This window comes from Triturus cristatus, chromosome 7 (genome assembly GCF_964204655.1).
Source record: "Triturus cristatus chromosome 7, aTriCri1.1, whole genome shotgun sequence".
Lineage (NCBI taxonomy): Eukaryota > Metazoa > Chordata > Amphibia > Caudata > Salamandridae > Triturus > Triturus cristatus.
This window is the reverse complement of record NC_140590.1, coordinates 12714856-12731685: the sequence shown is the minus strand read 5'-3', so window position 1 is coordinate 12731685 and position 16830 is coordinate 12714856. Positions and strand designations below refer to the sequence as shown.

Here is a 16830-nt window from a genome sequence, read left to right as displayed (position 1 = left end):
CACTACGCCACTCCACTCCACTCCATGACACTCCACACTGCATCACTCCACTCTGCACCACTCCACACTATGCCACTCCACTCCATGACACTCCACACTGCCTCACTCCACTCTGATCTGCACCACTCCACACTATGCCACTCCACTCCATGACACTCCACACTGCATCAATCCTCTCTGATCTGCACCACTCCACACTATGCCACTTCACTCCATGACACTCCACACTGCATCACTCCACTCTGATCTGCACCACTTCACACTACGCCACTCCACTCCCTGACACTCCACACTGCATCACTCCACTCTACTCTGCACCACTCCACACTATGCCACTCCATGACACTCCGCACTGCATCACTCCACTCTGATCTGCACCACTCCACAATATGCCACTCCACTCCATGACACTCCACACTGCATCACTCCACTCTGATCTGCACCACTTCACACTATGCCACTCCACTCCATGACACTCCACACTGCCTCACTCCACTCTGATCTGCACCACTTTACACTATGCCACTCCACTCCATGACACTCCACACTGCATCACTCCACTCTGATCTGCACCACTTCACACTACGGCACTCAACTCCATGACACTCCACACTGCATCACTCCACTCTGATCTCTACCACTCCACACTATGCCACTCGACTCCATGACACTCCACACTGCATCACTCCACTCTACTCTGCACCACTCCACACTATGCCACTCCACTCCATGACTCTCCACACTGCACCACGGGCCGAATATGTGACGTTACAACGTGGTTGTTACACCGCCATACATTACAGCACAGTTATTACAACGCAAGTTGTTACAACGACTTGCACTGGAGGGCTCTGGACTTAGGAATATTATGATTTACTATTCCAACTCCACCCTACGTAACAGGAGGGAAGGTGTTGGAATAGTAAATTATACTCTTCCTTTGTGTATAGCACCATCCAGCGCAAGTTGTTGTAATGACAGCGATGTAAACGAACCGCGGTGTACCGACCACGTTGTAAAGGTGGTTCACCGTAAGGGCCATGTGTAGGCTTTTTGGTTGGACTCACTGGGCAAGGGAAATGTGTATGCTTCATTGTTGGACTCACTGGGTAAGGGCCATCTTTGGGCTCCATAGTTGAGTTCTCTGGGTAAGGGCCATGTGTGGACTCCACTGTCTGGTTCCCTGTGTAAAGGCCATGTGTAGGCTTTAAGGTTGGACTCACTGGTAAAAGGCCATGTGTATGCTTTATGGTTGGACTCACTGGGTAAGGTGCACGTGTGGTCTTCATAGTTGAGTTCTCTGGGCAAGGCCATGTGTGGGCCTCATGGTTGAGGTCTCTGGGTAAGGGCCATGTGTTGGCTCCAAAGTTAAGTTCTCTGGGTAAGGGCCATGTGTGGGCTAAATAGTTGCGTTCTCTGGGTAAGGGCCATGTGTGGTCTCCATAATTGAGTTCTCTGAGTAAAGGCCATATGTGGGCTCCACTGTCTGGCCCTCTGTGTACGGGCCATGTGTAGGGTTCACAGTTGAATTCACTGGGTAAGGGTCATGTGTAGGTTTCATGGTTGGACTCACTGGGTAAGGGCTATGTGTGGGTTCTAAAGTTGGGAAAAAGCACACCTCCATGGCATTTTACATTGTATATTTTCTGGTCTCGCCTGCTCTGTAGTTTGTCACTCTATGCTGAGACTGAGGTGTATTTTATCTCAAGGTTTACCAACACCTCACAACCTGTTCAGTAGGATTTAGGTCAGAGCGGTAAATACAGCACTGAAAGCAAAGCCTCTGATAATGTTCCTCCTACCAGCACCCCGGAGGCTTCTGAGACAAGAGCAAAGGGTACTCCCAAAACAGATGCTCGGCTCTGCTTCCTGTATAATCTCTCTGAGCTGCCGGGCATTACTGACAGTGGCCAGTAAGTCATTGCGTATGAGACCTACAAGTGATCACCCAGAGGCAGGCCAGATGTGAAATCCTACCCTCATGCTCTTTCAAGCCACTCACTATTCAGAGATTGAATGAATCTAGAAAGGAGCGACGTTGCTGTTGGTGCAAGTGTGCCTGTGTTGTCGGCAGGATTGTTGTTGTGCAAGAAGAGACACCTTTGTGCACAATAACAACCCTGGGAGGCTTTTTTTTTGCTTACAATGTGTGCTGCAGAATGCAGCACGCATGAAAAGAGGAAAACACAAAAGATCTCATTTAGTACAATTTGGCACAGGACAGCGCTGTACGTCACTTCGATGAGCTGCCCGGCATCAAAAGAAAAGGGCAGTTATGCAGTGTATCTATGAGACATAGCAAATTCTTGCCCTCTTCCACTGTGCTGGTGCACAACTGGCTGCCTAGTGCCAACGCAGTCACCTTTGCACCATGATGCAAGGATGTCTACATTAAAATCAGGTTATTTTTGTGGAGGAAGGGACACCTTCCTTCACAAAAACAACTCTAATGCCACCCCGTGGAGGCGCAGAGTTTTGACAAATTCCCAGATTTTCGCTCTGTTGTAAATCTGGAAATGTCAAACACCACGGGCTTTGAGTGGGAACACCCACCACAACTCCCATAGCATGCTCCCCCACGCAGTGTGAGGCAATGCAGCAACTTGCACTGCATTGCCTCACACCATATCTTTGAGGCCATAAAAAGCCATACAGGGTGGCTTTCTGTGGCCTCATAGATATGGGTAAGCCCAGTGCCCCGCCAGAATGTCAAAAAAGTAACTTGCCGCAGCACATTGGACTTGTAAATAAGCCCCTAGGAGAAATAAAGTTATTTCTCCTGGTTGCACCTCCCCCTAAGGTTTTGGCGCATCTTCAGGTTTACATATTTCTGTAAATCAGGATAAGCGTCCAAGTCCATGGGTGTTACATGTGAACACCCTCCGCAACGCTCATCGATTGTCTCCCTAGTGCAGAGTGAGGCAACGCCGCGATTTACTGCACAAAAATAATGCACTTTCCTCTTTCTATGTGTGCTGCAGAACATGATTTTGTAAATCTGCGGCAACATCAAAATCCATGGGCATTGCGGTGGGAACGTCACCCTAACGCAGAGTAAGGCAACACAGCGATTTGTGCTGCCATGCCTTATTTCTTATCTAGGAAGCCATTTAAAGTCACAAAGGGTGGCTTTGCATAAACTCATAAACATGATTTTGTCATTTGCGCCGCTGGAGTGCTCCAAAAAAGTGACTCTGCGGCGGTGCAAGGGGCTCATGAATGCGCCCTTTAGTGTTACTGGCGATGCTTGGAAATGCTGCAGTCTCCGCCCTCCAGTCCAGAGAGGGCTTCCAGCCAGACAATCTAAGCAACAGGCTGATAGCAACCCTGATACACAGGACGAGGGTCAGGTGTCACAGGGAGCTGTGTACAAGGTGAGCAGAATGACAGAAAGGACCTTGCATCTCCAACAACTGAACCCCTGGGGCAGGATTTCTGGCAACATTAAGTTTCCCTTGAATCCTGTGTGGAAACCTTGAGGGAGAGAATGAAAGGAGGTTGAAAAAACAACTTTTTGTCAAAATTCCAGAAAAAAAATTAAAAAATACACTCATCAGGTAATTATGGAGGAGTTTGTGCCCATTATGGAAGTTGGCTTCCGCTTGGCTGACGGATCCTCTCATGGTTCTGTTATGTCAGAGGAGGCTTCCCCACCTGATCCTGTGATTAATAGGTGAAGATTAGATTTGAAACAATCAGACCTAGCCTCATATTTTGGTATTCGCTTGAATACATGTGTGACTTATGTTGTCCTGAGAGCCTCTCAAAGCCTGGCTCACGTCGGGCATCAGGGCTCTCATTACCCTCCAATGTCATCTCATCTGGAAGAAGCAGTCAGATTTCTTTCTGACATTTCATACGACTCCCTGAGTACGGCTGCGACATGTTCGGGCTCTGCAGTTGTTGCCAAAAGGGACCCTTGGATGTTATGTAATGCAGATTTGTAGAGCGCACCGGGGAGGGTATCCTGGCACTGAGCAGGTGTGAGTCCAGCCAGAGCGCTCTATCACCCAGGAGGGCATCCTGGCACTGAGCAGGTGTGAGACTAGCTAGAGGGCACTATCACCCGGAAGGGTATCCTGGCACTGAGCAGGTGTGAGTCGAGGCAGGGCACACTATCACCCGGGACGGTATCCTGGCACTGAGACGGTGTGAGTCGAGGCAGGGCGCACTATCACCTGGGAGGGTATTCTGCCGCTGAGCCGGTGTGAGACTAGCCAGAGGGCACTGTCACCCAGAAGGGTATCCTGGCGCTGAGCCGGTGTGAGACTAGCCAGAGGGCACTATCACCCGGGAGGGTATTCTGCCGCTGAGCCGGTGTGAGACTAGCTAGAGGGCACCATCACCCGGGAGGGTATCCTGGCACTGGGCAGGTGTGAGTCTAGGCAGGACGCACTATCACCCGGGAGGGTATCCTAGCACTGAGCAGGTGTGAGTCCAGCCAGAGGGCACTATCACCCGGGAGGGTATCTTGGCACTGAGCAGGTGTGAGTCTAGCCAGAGAACACTATCACCCGGGAGGGTATCCTGGGTTGTGCAGGTGTGAGTCCAGCCAGAGCGCTCTATCACCCAGGAGGGCATCCTAGCACTGAGCAGGTGTGAGACTAGCCAGAGGGCACTATCACCCGGGACGGTATCCTGGCACTGAGCAGGTGTGAGACTAGCTAGAGGGCACTATCACCCGGGAGGGTATCCTGGCACTGAGCAGGTGTGAGTCGAGGCAGGGCACACTATCACCCGGGAGGGTATCCTAGCACTGAGCAGGTGTGAGTCCAGCCAGAGCGCTCTATCACCCAGGAGGGCATCCTAGCACTGAGCAGGTGTGAGACTAGCCAGAGGGCACTATCACCCGGGAGGGTATCCTGGCACTGAGCAGGTGTGAGACTAGCCAGAGGGCACTATCACCCGGGAGGGTATTCTGCCGCTGAGCCGGTGTGAGTTGAGACAAGGTGCACTATCACCCGGGACGGTATCCTAGCACTGAGCAGGTGTGAGTCAAGGCAGGGTGCACTATCACGCGGGAGGGTATCCTGGCACTTAGCGGGTGTGAGTCGAGGCAGGGCGCCCTAACACCCGGGAGGGTATCCTGCCGCTGAGCAGGTGTGAGACTAGCCAGAGGGCACTATCACCCGGGAGGGTATCCTGGCGCTGAGCAGGTGTGAGTCAAGGCAGGGTGCACTATCACCCGGGAGGGTATCCTAGCGCTGAGCAGGTGTGAGTCAAGGCAGGGTGCACTATCACCCGGGAGGGTATCCTGGCACTGAGCGGGTGTGAGTAAAGGCAGGGTGCACTATCACCCGGGAGGGTATCCTAGCGCTGAGCAGGTGTGAGTCAAGGCAGGGTGCACTATCACCCGGGACGGTATCCTGGCACTGAGACGGTGTGAGTCGAGGCAGGGTGCACTGTCACCCAGGAGGGTATCCTGCCGTTGAGCAGGTGTGAGTCTAGCCAGATCGCACTATCACCCGGGAGGGTATCCTGGGCTCAGCAGGTGTGAGACTAGCCAGAGGGCACTTTCACCCGGGAGGGTATACTAGAACTGAGCAGGTGTGAGTTGAGGCAGGGCGCACTATCACCCGGGAGGGTATCCTGGCACTGAGCAGGTGTGAGTCCAGGCAGGGCGCACTATCACCCGGGAGGGTATCCTGGCACTGAGCAGGTGTGAGTCCAGGCAGGGCGCCCTAACACCCGGGAGGATATCCTGCCGCTGAGCAGGTGTGAGACTAGCCAGAGGGCACTATCACCCGGGAGGGTATCCTGCCACTGAGCAGGTGTGAGTCCAGGCAGGGCGCCCTAACACCCGGGAGGGTATCCTGGCACTGAGCAGGTGTGAGTCGAGGCAGGGCACACTATCACCTGGGAGGGTATCCTGGCACTGAGCAGGTGTGAGTCGAGGCAGGGCACACTATCACCCTGGGAGGGTATCCTGGCGCTGAGCAGGTGTGAGTCTAGCCAGAGCACACTAACACCCGGGAGGGTATCCTGGCACTGAGCGGGTGTGAGTCGAGGCAGGGCGCACTATCACCCGAGAGGGTATCCTGGCACTGAGTGGGTGTGAGTCGAGGCAGGGCGCCCTAACACCCGGGAGGGTATCCTGGCACTGAGTGGGTGTGAGTCGAGGCAGGGCGCCCTAACACCCGGGAGGGTATCCTGGCACTGAGCAGGTGTGAGTCGAGGCAGGGCGCACTATCACCCGGGAGGGTATCCTGGCACTGAGCGGGTGTGAGTCGAGGCAGGGCGCACTATCACCCGGGAGGGTATCCTGGCACTGAGCGGGTGTGAGTCTAGCCAGAGAACACTATCACCCGGGAGGGTATCCTGCCGCTGAGCAGGTGTGAGACTAGCCAGAGGGCACTATCACCCGGAGGGTATCCTGGCACTGAGCGGGTGTGAGACTAGGCAGAGAACACTATCACCCTGGAGGGTATCCTAGAGGTGAGCAGGTGTGAGTCGAGGCACACCTAGGGGCTAGTGGGACTACTTGAAGGGGTAGGTCTTCGGCTTCTTGACAAATTCAAGAAGTGAGGAGGAGTCTGATGTGTAGCGGATGCGATCCTGCGGAGTAGATGTTTCTCAGAAGACATTTTAATGCTCACGCCTTGTTTCTGGTGTTTTGGATCACAATGAAAAGAGATGGTTACAAAACCTGCAAAAGGCTGCACGTTCATGGCTCCGGTTAGTTCTCCTTTTCAAGCCAGAGCCTTCGGATCCCGAAGTGTTTCTGGGCCATTCCTGCCCTCCAAAGCTCAGAGTCAGCCCTTTCAAAGGGGTGATTGAGACTGGAGGGCCAGTCCACAACAAGTCCCATCCTCAGACAACTGTTTCAATCAATTAATCAACATATATAAAGTGCAGCCAATCACCCGTGGGAGTCTCTCTTGTCTTCAATCAGCCGTTGGCCTCTTTCCAAGATTGTCCAGTGGAAGGGTAACTTCAACACTACGCAGGAAATTGTCATAATTTGATCTCAGGTTCTGGGTCCTTCAAATCATTCAACCTGGATAGAAAATGGCATTTACAAACCTTCCCTATGAGATCTTCCAGATGACTTCAGCTGCTCATTGCCCTTTCTGCCGAGAAGTCCTTCTGCGGGGGATACAGGACTTGCTGAAGAAGGCTGCAATTATTGTCAAACTACCTCAGGAAGAATGGGGGAAAGGACATTATTCCATAAATCAATAGAGCACAGGGAACGTTCTGACCAGTGTAATACATTTCTTCATTCCTCAAATAGCCTTCAAGATGGTCACTCTCCAGCCTGCCATGGCTCTATTCCACACCGGTGACGTCCTGGTGTTGCTGGGCCTGGAAGACGCATATTTACATATCCTTACGCGTCCAGAGTCTCAGTGGGTTCTAAGATTCTGCTCGTCTGAGCTGAGCTTCCAGGTTCGGCTTCTCCCCTTTGGCATCTCATTGGCCAAGGGTGTTCACTAAAGTTTCAATTGCATTGATTGGAGTTCTTGATGCTAAAGACATTAGTGTACTCATACCTTAAAGAGGGGATAAAGTGTACTCATACCTTAAAGAGGGGATAAAGTGTACTCATACCTTAAAGAGGGGATAAAGTGTACTCATACCTTAAAGACGGGATAAAGTGTACTCATACCTTAAAGACGGGATAAAGTGTACTCATACCTTAAAGACGGGATAAAGTGTACTCATACCTTAAAGACGGGATAAAGTGTACTCATACCTTAAAGACGGGATAAAGTGTACTCATACCTTAAAGACGGGATAAGTGCTGCATCTTTTGTTCTCAAGGCCACAGAGGTCGGATAACCTGTGTCCTGGATGATTCAACCCTGTGGCTGGAGGATCAGTCACAAGAAGTCTTAACTCTCATTCTGAACTGAGCTACAGCAGATCTTCCTTCCAAGGCAAGGAGAGGTTTTTGGTACAGCATTTTACTTTTCTGCTAAAAAAAGACCAGCGTCTGCTAGGGAAAGGATGAGGGCTCATCGGAGCGTGGTCTTAACTCTTGCAGTTATTACTCATGTCCAGACCTGTGTCCAAGGTCTAAGGGCCCGCTGTGACTCCGCTTCCTTGAATTATGAGTCCCCATTCCTGTGAGGCTGGACTTGGGCCAAGCTCTCCAGTGGTGGCTGCCTCTGAGAAATCTAGACAAAGGTCTTGTTTCGTGCTGACCCCTTCAACCATTGTAGAAAGATGCGAGCAGCAGGGGGTGGGAGAAATGTTAGGGGATCTAAAAGCGCAAGGCCTTTGGTCCCAGAGAGAACCCAGAAGGCATCGAATTGGAGAGAAGTTGGGGCAGTACTACAGGCTCTACCTCACTTCAGGGTCTTCTAAATCAAAGGGGGCAAATGTACAAGGAGTTAACGCTGCCGTAGCGGCACTTTTTTGACAGTACGGCGGCGATTTTTTAATCGCCATATGAACAAGCTGTCTCTAACCTCAGCTGCAGTTTTCCGGCAAAAACGTGCATTTTAAAGATCGCCAATTCTGTTAGCGATATTAAGCAAAAATGAGATACAAGGTAGGCGTTCCCGTGCAAAAACAAAGGCTGCAAACCCCACTGCACTATATTTATAAGGAATTCCTTGTACGGAGCAAGACCTGCAGTTAGAGGCAGGTTTTTAAGACCAGAAAATAGCTGGTTTTAAAAATGGTGCAAAGACTTGGGGCCTCATTTCCCTAGGTTTTGGTGCTGGAGAAAAATGCAAGGAATGTTGCTGCGCTGCCCTGCGACCAAACTACAGGGCAGGAACGCGCACCGTCCGTATTAGGGCACATTCCTGGGCCTCATTCGAGTCAAGTCAAATTAGCTTTATTCGGACTATACACAATATATTTATAAAAGCATACTACATAAAAACAATTAATTATAATAAACATTTCATAAAAATCATTTAATCTGTGGAATATAAAAATAGAGTATTCCATACACAAAACATTTGGGTATAAATTTCGGACAAGATTATTAATATTACTTGGCATCACAGAAATATCCAAAGATAGAAATAATCGGAGAGTGCAAACAATTTCATCACGATGGATAACTATTCATTTTCATAATTCAACAGTTCCAGATATGAAACCTCATGGGCCTCATTCATGAAAAGGGTTGCAGCCTTGCAACAAAACAGCGGTGCAACACTTTTCACTACGCCCTTCTTGCGACACCATGGATGCGCTCTATGTACTGTACAGCGCTCCGTGTCGCAATTAATGACAGATACGTCTGGAATCCTGACGTATCTGTCAACGCTAAAGTCGCGCATTGCTGCAGTTGTGTCACAAGCATGACACAACTCCAGCTACGCATGGGGCAAGCCTATCCTTGTGGCACTGCCTCACCCTTATGCCTGCCATGAGGCAGGCATAAGGTACTGACGCAGTGGTGTCCTAGAATTGTCGCAGTAAAATCTGATGGATTTTGCTGCGCCACTCCTACGAGGCTTTGTTGCATGGGAACGCACACCCTGCATACATCATACCTGATGAAGGTATAAATGTGGCGCAGGGCTTTACAAGGTCACGCATATGCCTAGATCCGTCACTTTATAAATACGGTGCAACGTGGTGCAAGAATCAAGCTGCAAGTGCATCAAGAAACCGACGCACTGTCGGGGTGAAACTGTCAGAAGGGGCTCATGAGTAAGCCCCCCTCTCTTTTTCAACTACTTTGGCACACAATGGCTGCCATGTGCCAACGCAGGCACCCTTGCACCATGGTGCAAGGGTGACTGTGTTGCAGCATTGATTGATGTTGTTACTTCATCTCTTCTCGAGATGTCTGCAGATGCATCTGGACTAGTGGAGGGTGGGAGTGAACCAGTTGGCCTTCCTGGAGTGTTGTTTGCCTGGTCTTTTCTTGAGGGGTGCCAGGGTGTCAACGCAATTGGAGAGCCATCGGTGGAGATTGCGCACTGCGGTGTTGGCGTCTGTAAGCGCTGGCGAGTGGTGGTGCTGAGGGAGTTGACAAAAAGTTCTTTGGTGGTCTTGATCCAGCTGCTAGGGGAGGTGATGATGGCGGTGGTGTAAGGTGGGCATGGTGAAGTTGTGATGTTTACAATTATAGTTGGTCCAGGAGAGTCCGTTGGTGTGGCTGTAGTTGAAGTTCCCACTGGCGGAGAAGATGTGCTTGAGCGTGTGTCCTGCTATGTGGATTGGTGCGGTGACTATCAGCTTGAGTCTGATGTTGGCGAGCTTCCCCATGAGGGGGTGGTTTTCTGGTCACTGGGGTTATCCAGATGGAACTTGAGGGCTCTGAGTAGGATAGGAGATCTTGGGGTGCAATGAGGTCTACAATGGTATCAGTGAATAGGGGTCCATGGCCCAGGGGGCCTGCAGATGAGGGTCCCTGCAAAGGATGTGGTTGGGGTTGGTCTGGATCTGAAAGTAGAGTGTTCCATGGTCACTGTTGGGTCATTAAAGTGCGTGGACAGTCAGAGTGTGCTTTTGGAGGAGATGGCAATGCCTCCTCCTGGTCGGTCGGTGTGGTCCTTACGGGTGATTTAGTAGCCGTCAGGGATGGCGATGGCCGGTCCAGAGCAGAGGTTGGTCCAAGTTTCCGTGAAGAAGGCAATGTCTGAAGAGGTGGCATCGAGGAGGTCCCAGATTTCTGTTGTGTGTTTGTGAAGGGACCGCACGTTGAGGAGGATGCAGTGGAGATGGTCGGGTGCACTGTTGGTCGGCTGGGCGGCACGAGGCACTGGTTTGCTGATGTGGCAGAAGGTACATTTGTAGTTTCAACAGGCGTAGGCTTCAAGAGAATTCCTCAGTGTTGCTGGATGGCAGGCGATGTTGTGTCCAGAATTGATGACGAGGAGGGTGCTGGCATCGTAGCGATGGAGCGTCCGAGAGGAAGGGTCCTTGGTACCGGGCGCGGTTGCATGGGAGACGTCCATTACAATGCAGACATCACATCAAGTCAAAGTCAAGTCAAAACAAGCTGTATTCAGACATCACATCATAATGCTTTTACAATGCATGCCATTACAATGCATTGTAAGGAAAGTAATGGAGATTTTTCAATTTTCGGGAGCGGTATGGGTTTTGGGGTGCAAAGATTAATTTGAGGGTTCAGTGTGTGTTTTCGGCTGCAAAGGTTAATTTGAGGGTTCAGGGCCGGTTCTGGAGTGCAAGTGTTATTTTTAGGGTTGCACTCACTGGAGTGGGAAGAGTAATTTATACACCTCTGCTATCCAGCACTTTTACCACTGTTGCAATATGTGTAGTTTTAGTATGCATTGTAATGGAATGTGATGTAATGGTATGCGTTGTAACGTAAAAATTCCTGTGGAACACCAGTGGTACGCTCGCTGTGCATGGGCACACAGCGGCCACCATTGAGAAGTGCTCCGGGGAGGTGGGAAATGCGGGAAGGGACACTGGAGGGGGCCGGGATACCGGGGGAGCAGGGATTGTAAATATATATTTGTTTAATTCTGACCTCGAGGCCGGGTCTCACGTCTTCTGTGCTCCTGCTCTCCCGAGTCTGCTTCCAGGAACAGGAAGCAGGCAGCCAGGCTCCCTCCCATGGCCCAATCACAACGCTGCAGTGCGGCATTGTGATTGTTCTTGAGTGCTGTGACAAGGCGTTGAGCCAGGGGCTGGAGGGGTGGGCACGTTCTCCATGCAGGCTGTAACGCAGCCTGCATTGCCAACAGGGAAGTGCGCATGACGTTTTTGGGCAGCCTGAGAGGGCCAACCAAACAGTCACTGCACACTTGAGTGGGCGTATCACTCCGCCCCTGCCCTGCGTTATGAGTGGAGCAGGCCTAACAAAGGAGACATTGCGCGGGTGCATCAGAAAATTCTCATCATGTTATTATTTTCCCTTTTTTTGCACCGCTTCAAAGCAGTGGGACTGCACTCTTCTGCCATAGTGGATGATCCGCCACTGGGCGTGGGTCCTCCACAGGTGCTATGCCTGGGCGACTCGACCTCCGGTCCTCCTCCTCTGCTGCGTGTCCCACCTTCTCCTTACCTGGACATTGACACCGTGGCGCAATCCCCTGCACTCTCCCCTAATCTGTGACTCCGCCAGCAGGAGCCTCAGCCAGGCGGGAGTTCACAAGCCTGGATACAGCAGTCGCCGCGAAGTCCGCTGTGTACCTCCCGATGCAGTTGATGCAGCAGGGCCCCCTTAGGCGTGAAGTTGCAGCGCCCCCACCACACATGTTCTGCACAGCTCAGGGGTGTCACCATCCACAGCATCCGGCCAACGCAACATCATCTAGACTGTGATGCAGAGAGGCTCCGCTCACCATTGGTAGTCTCCTCTGTGCACCCCGGTGTAGTGCTGGATGGTAGTATGCGATCCATACCTTCCTATGGAGGAGCTCAAGACGGTCTTCTCACACAGGTCAGCAACGTGTCAGCATGCGACCTGCCAGACTTCACCACCAGGTAAGGGCGATCGCTGCACCTCAATGTCTACCGCCACGGCCTAGCAACTCCACACTCACTCTGCATCCCACTCCAGGTCCTAGGCGCGGGCCCAGCAAGGCCTCCAGGCCCCAGACGCAGGCCCAGCGAGGGCTACGGGCCCCGGGTACTGTCCGCGCTTTCAATGTTTTGGTGCCATGGTGTTGCAGGGAGTGCCCAATGAAAGTTGATGCATCACTGGTTTCGCACACGATGCACCTCTTTTCTTAGATTTAGCCCTGAATCATCTCTAACCCTGGGACTCTGGCTCTGGTCATCCTGGATGTTGGGGGGCTTGAGGGGGTTTGTTGATGTGTGCTGCACTTGGCCCTGGCTGCTCCGTTCTGCATTCCATTGTTTTTATACCTGTTTTTTATTGGAGGTGGACTGATAGGCTATTTTGCCTATAGAGGAAAACAATTCACGTTGGGCTGACTGACATGCGTTTTGTTGCCGCTATTGGGCCTTTCGTTAGTTTTCGCCCGCTAGCCAGAATTCCTATCGCCTTCATGCTAGTGTTACCGGTAGTTTTCATTGCGGCTCCCTGAAACTATCGCCATGTAGTGACGTCTCGTACATACGTTGCTAACTGGGAGATAGTTTTGGGCGGTATGCGGCAGTAAGAAAACTGCCACTAAATAGCGTTAGCAGTAGTTAACGCCAGTCCTTGTACATATGGCCCAAGGTGTCTTTCAGGTCGGACAACCAAAGGCCTGTGAATATCACCGGGGAAGTCTTCGGAGCCGTCCAGTCGCAGCTTTGGCTTACCATACAAATGTTAGTAGCCCATGGACCCCTACCAGCTCTCACTCACTCATCTGTCATGGGTGGCATAGAATGCGCCTTCTGAAGTATACAAGGTCCATGTGATTCGGGGTCCCTTTGTGTAGTTTCAGGGTTCTGGCAACAGGTACTCGACTCCTGTATGTGCTCTAATATCAGCACCGGGGCCGGACTGGCCGGACCTGGCATCAGGCGTTATCCCGGGAGGATGGAACAGTGGGGGCCGGTTTCGTTACTGTGCTGCAATATTGGCCCCCAGTGACAAAAGCAGCCCTCCCCTCCCACTTGCGCCCTCCCCTCCCACCAGGGGCTGGCACAACGGCATTGCCAGGGCTGCTTTGAGTTCCCAGTTTGACCTTGATCAACACCAGCATATCAATGGCACACACTATTGCACACAACATGAAAAATAACTCAACAAAAGGTAACTCAGTCTCGATTTTCTACACATCACTCCACATATATGTACCTATGCGGTACAGAGATCTTCAAGGTACGTAGATGTGGAGTTAAGAATGGTGGATCGATGCTCCCCTATAGAGACCGCCCCATTCAATGCTTTGTCCGCTGATATTCTGTCCTCAATATTCTTGAACCTCCATATTCTGGGCTCGATGTTCAGTAGTAAAATCCCAGCCTCCACAGGGGGCGCGGACAGACTCTTCACTGATGTCACCTCTGGCCGTTGCAGCGTCCTTCCTGGACACTATGACTGGCTGTCACGCCTCGTCCCAGATCAGTGCACCCTCTTTGAGGTGTTCTGTCCACTTGGGGAGACACCTCCCTAAGCTATCTCTCTCTCTCTCTCTCTCTCTCTCTCTCCTCTAACCCCTGGGGCGCTCGCTCTCTCTCTCTCGCTCTCCTCTCTCGCTCTCTCTCTCTCTCGCTCTCTCGCTCTCTCGCTCTCTCTCTCGCTCTCTCGCTCCTCTCTCCCCTGGGGCTCTTTCTCTCTCGCTCTCTTTCCTCTCTCACTCCTCTCTCGCTCTCTCTCCTCTCACCCCTGGGGCTCTCCCTTTCTCACTACTATCTCTCTCTCCTCTCACCCCTGGGGCTCTCTTTTTCTCTCTCTCGCTCTCTCTCTCCTCTCAACCCTGGGGCTCTCTCTCTCTCTCTCTCTCTCTCTCTCTCTCTCCTCTCAACCCTGGGGCTCTCTTTTTCTCTCTCTCTCGCTCTCTCTCTCCTCTCAACCCTGGGGCGCTCTCTCTCTCTCTCTCTCTCCTCTCACCCCTGGGGCGCTCTCTCTCTCTCTCTCTCCTCTCACCCCTGGGGCTCTCTCTCTCTCTCCTCTCACCCCTGGGTCTCTCTCTCTCTCTCTCTCTCTCTCGCTCTCTCGCTCTCTCCTCTCACCCCTGGGTCTCGCTCTCTCTCTCGCTCTCGCTCTCGCTCTCTCTCTCGCTCTCTCTCTCGCCTCACCCCTGGGGCTCTCTCTCTCTCTCTCGCCTCACCCCTGGGGCTCTCTCTCCTCTCATCCCTAGGGCTTTCTCTCTCTCTCTCTCTCCTCTCACCTCTGGGGCTCTCTCTCTCTCCTCTCACCCCTGGGGCTCTCTCTCTCTCCTCTCACCCCTGGGGCTCTCTCTCTCTCCTCTCACCCCTGGGGCTCTCTCTCTCTCTCTCGCCTCACCCCTGGGGCTCTCTCTCCTCTCATCCCTAGGGCTTTCTCTCTCTCTCTCTCCTCTCACCTCTGGGGCTCTCTCTCTCTCCTCTCACCCCTGGGGCTCTCTCTCTCTCCTCTCACCCCTGGGGCTCTCTCTCCTCTCACCCCTGGGGCTCTCTCTCTCTCCGCTCACCCCTGGGGCTCTCTCTCTCTCCTCTCACCCCTGGGGCTCTCTCTCTCTCTCTCTCTCTCTCTCTCTCTCTCGCTCTCTCTCTCTCTCGCTCTCTCCTCTCACCCCTGGGTCTCGCTCTCTCTCTCGCTCTCTCGCTCTCTCTCTCGCTCTCTCGCTCTCTCTCTCGCTCTCTCTCTCGCCTCACCCCTGGGGCTCTCTCTCTCTCTCTCGCTCTCTCTCTCGCCTCACCCCTGGGGCTCTCTCTCTCCTCTCACCCCTGGGGCTCTCTCTCTCTCCTCTCACCCCTGGGGCTCTCTCTCTCTCTTTCCTCTCTCCTCTCTCTCTCTCTCTCTCTCTCTCTTTCCTCTCTCCTCTCTCTCTCTCTCTCTCTCCTCTCTCTCTTTACTCTCACCCCTGGGTCTCTCCCTCTCTCTCTCTCTCTCCCTCCTCTCTCTCTCCTCTCTTTTTCTCCTCTCATCCCTGGGGCTCTCTCTCTCTCTCTCTCTCTCCTCTCGCCCTTGGGGCTCTCTCTCTTTATCTCTCTCTCCCCTCTCGCCCTTGGGACTCTCTCTCTCTCTCCTCTCACCCCTGGGCCTTTCTCTCTCTCTCGCTCTATCTCTTTCTGTTGCTCCTTCTCTCTCTCTCTCTCTTCCTGCTGCAGTAGACACATTACAGTGCTGTCTCTCTTCCCTCTGTAATAGACACCCCACCACCCTCTCTTGCTCTCCCACTCTCTTTCTAAAGTTAAGCTTCCTTCACTCTTCATGAGACCTTCTTTCTGGCTCCAGACCTAGTCTCTCTAAAGGATAGGCATCACTAAGTGTTATCCCCCCCCCCCCCTTCACTCTGCAGGAGACATCTCACCAGCTTCTCTTTCTTTCTTCTCTCTACAGGACAGACCAACCCCTCTCTCTCTCTCTTCCCTCTGCAGGAGACACCTCACGAAACTCTCTCTCTTTTCCCTCTGCAGGAGACACATCACTAAGGTCTCTCTCTCTCTTCCCTCTGCAGGAGACACCCCACTAAGTTCTCTCTCTCCCTCTCCCTCTTCCCTCTGCAGGAGACACCCCACTAAGTTCTCTCTCTCTCTCTCTTCCCTCTGCAGGAACCACACAAAACGCTCTCTCTTTTGCCTCTGCAGGAGTCACATCACTAAGCTCTCTCTTCCTCTGCCATCTGCAGGAGACACCTCACTAACCTCTCTCTTTCGCTCTCTCTCTCTCATTCCTCTGCAGGCAACACATCCTTAAGATCTCTCTTTTCCCTCTGCAGGAGACACCTCACTAAGGTCTCTCTCTCTCTCTCTCTCTCTCTCTTCCTCATCCCTCTGTAGGAGACACATCACTAAGGTCTCTCTCTCTCTCTTTACTCTGCAGGAGACGCCTCACTAGGTTCTCTCTCACTCTCTCTTCCCTCTGCAGGAGATACCTCACTAAGCTCTCTCTCTCTCTCTCTTTCTCCCCACAGCAGGAGACATCTCACTCAGCTCTCTTTCTCCCTATGTTCCCTCTGCAGGAGACTTCTCACTAATATCTCTCTCTCTCTTTCCTATGAAGGAGACACCTCACTAAGCTCTCTCTCTCTCTCTCTCTTCCCTGCAGGAGACACCTCACTAAGGTCTTTCTCTCTTCCCCCTGCAGGAGACAACCTCACTCAGCTCTCTTTCTTTCTCTCTCTACCCCTCTCTCTCTCTCTCTCTCTCTCTCTCTCTCTATTTCTCTCTCTCTCTCTCTCTCTCTATTTCTCTCTCTCTCTCTCTCTCTCTCTCTCTCTCTCTGTCTCTCTCACCCTTCTGCTGGAAAGATCTCCCTAAGCTCTCTCTGTCTCTCTCTTCCCTCTGATGGAGACATCTCACTAAGCTCTCTGTCTCTCTCTTCCTTCTGCAGGA

At 52.2% G+C, this 16830-nt stretch overlaps 1 protein-coding gene across 4 annotated transcripts in view; it reads left to right on the top strand.

Annotated features, from left to right (window-relative positions):
• The window catches only part of LOC146808685 (E3 ubiquitin-protein ligase CBL-like), a 417764-nt gene that overhangs the window by 70734 nt on the left and 330200 nt on the right, over positions 1-16830 (top strand). The gene's annotated exons all lie outside the window — the stretch shown is intronic.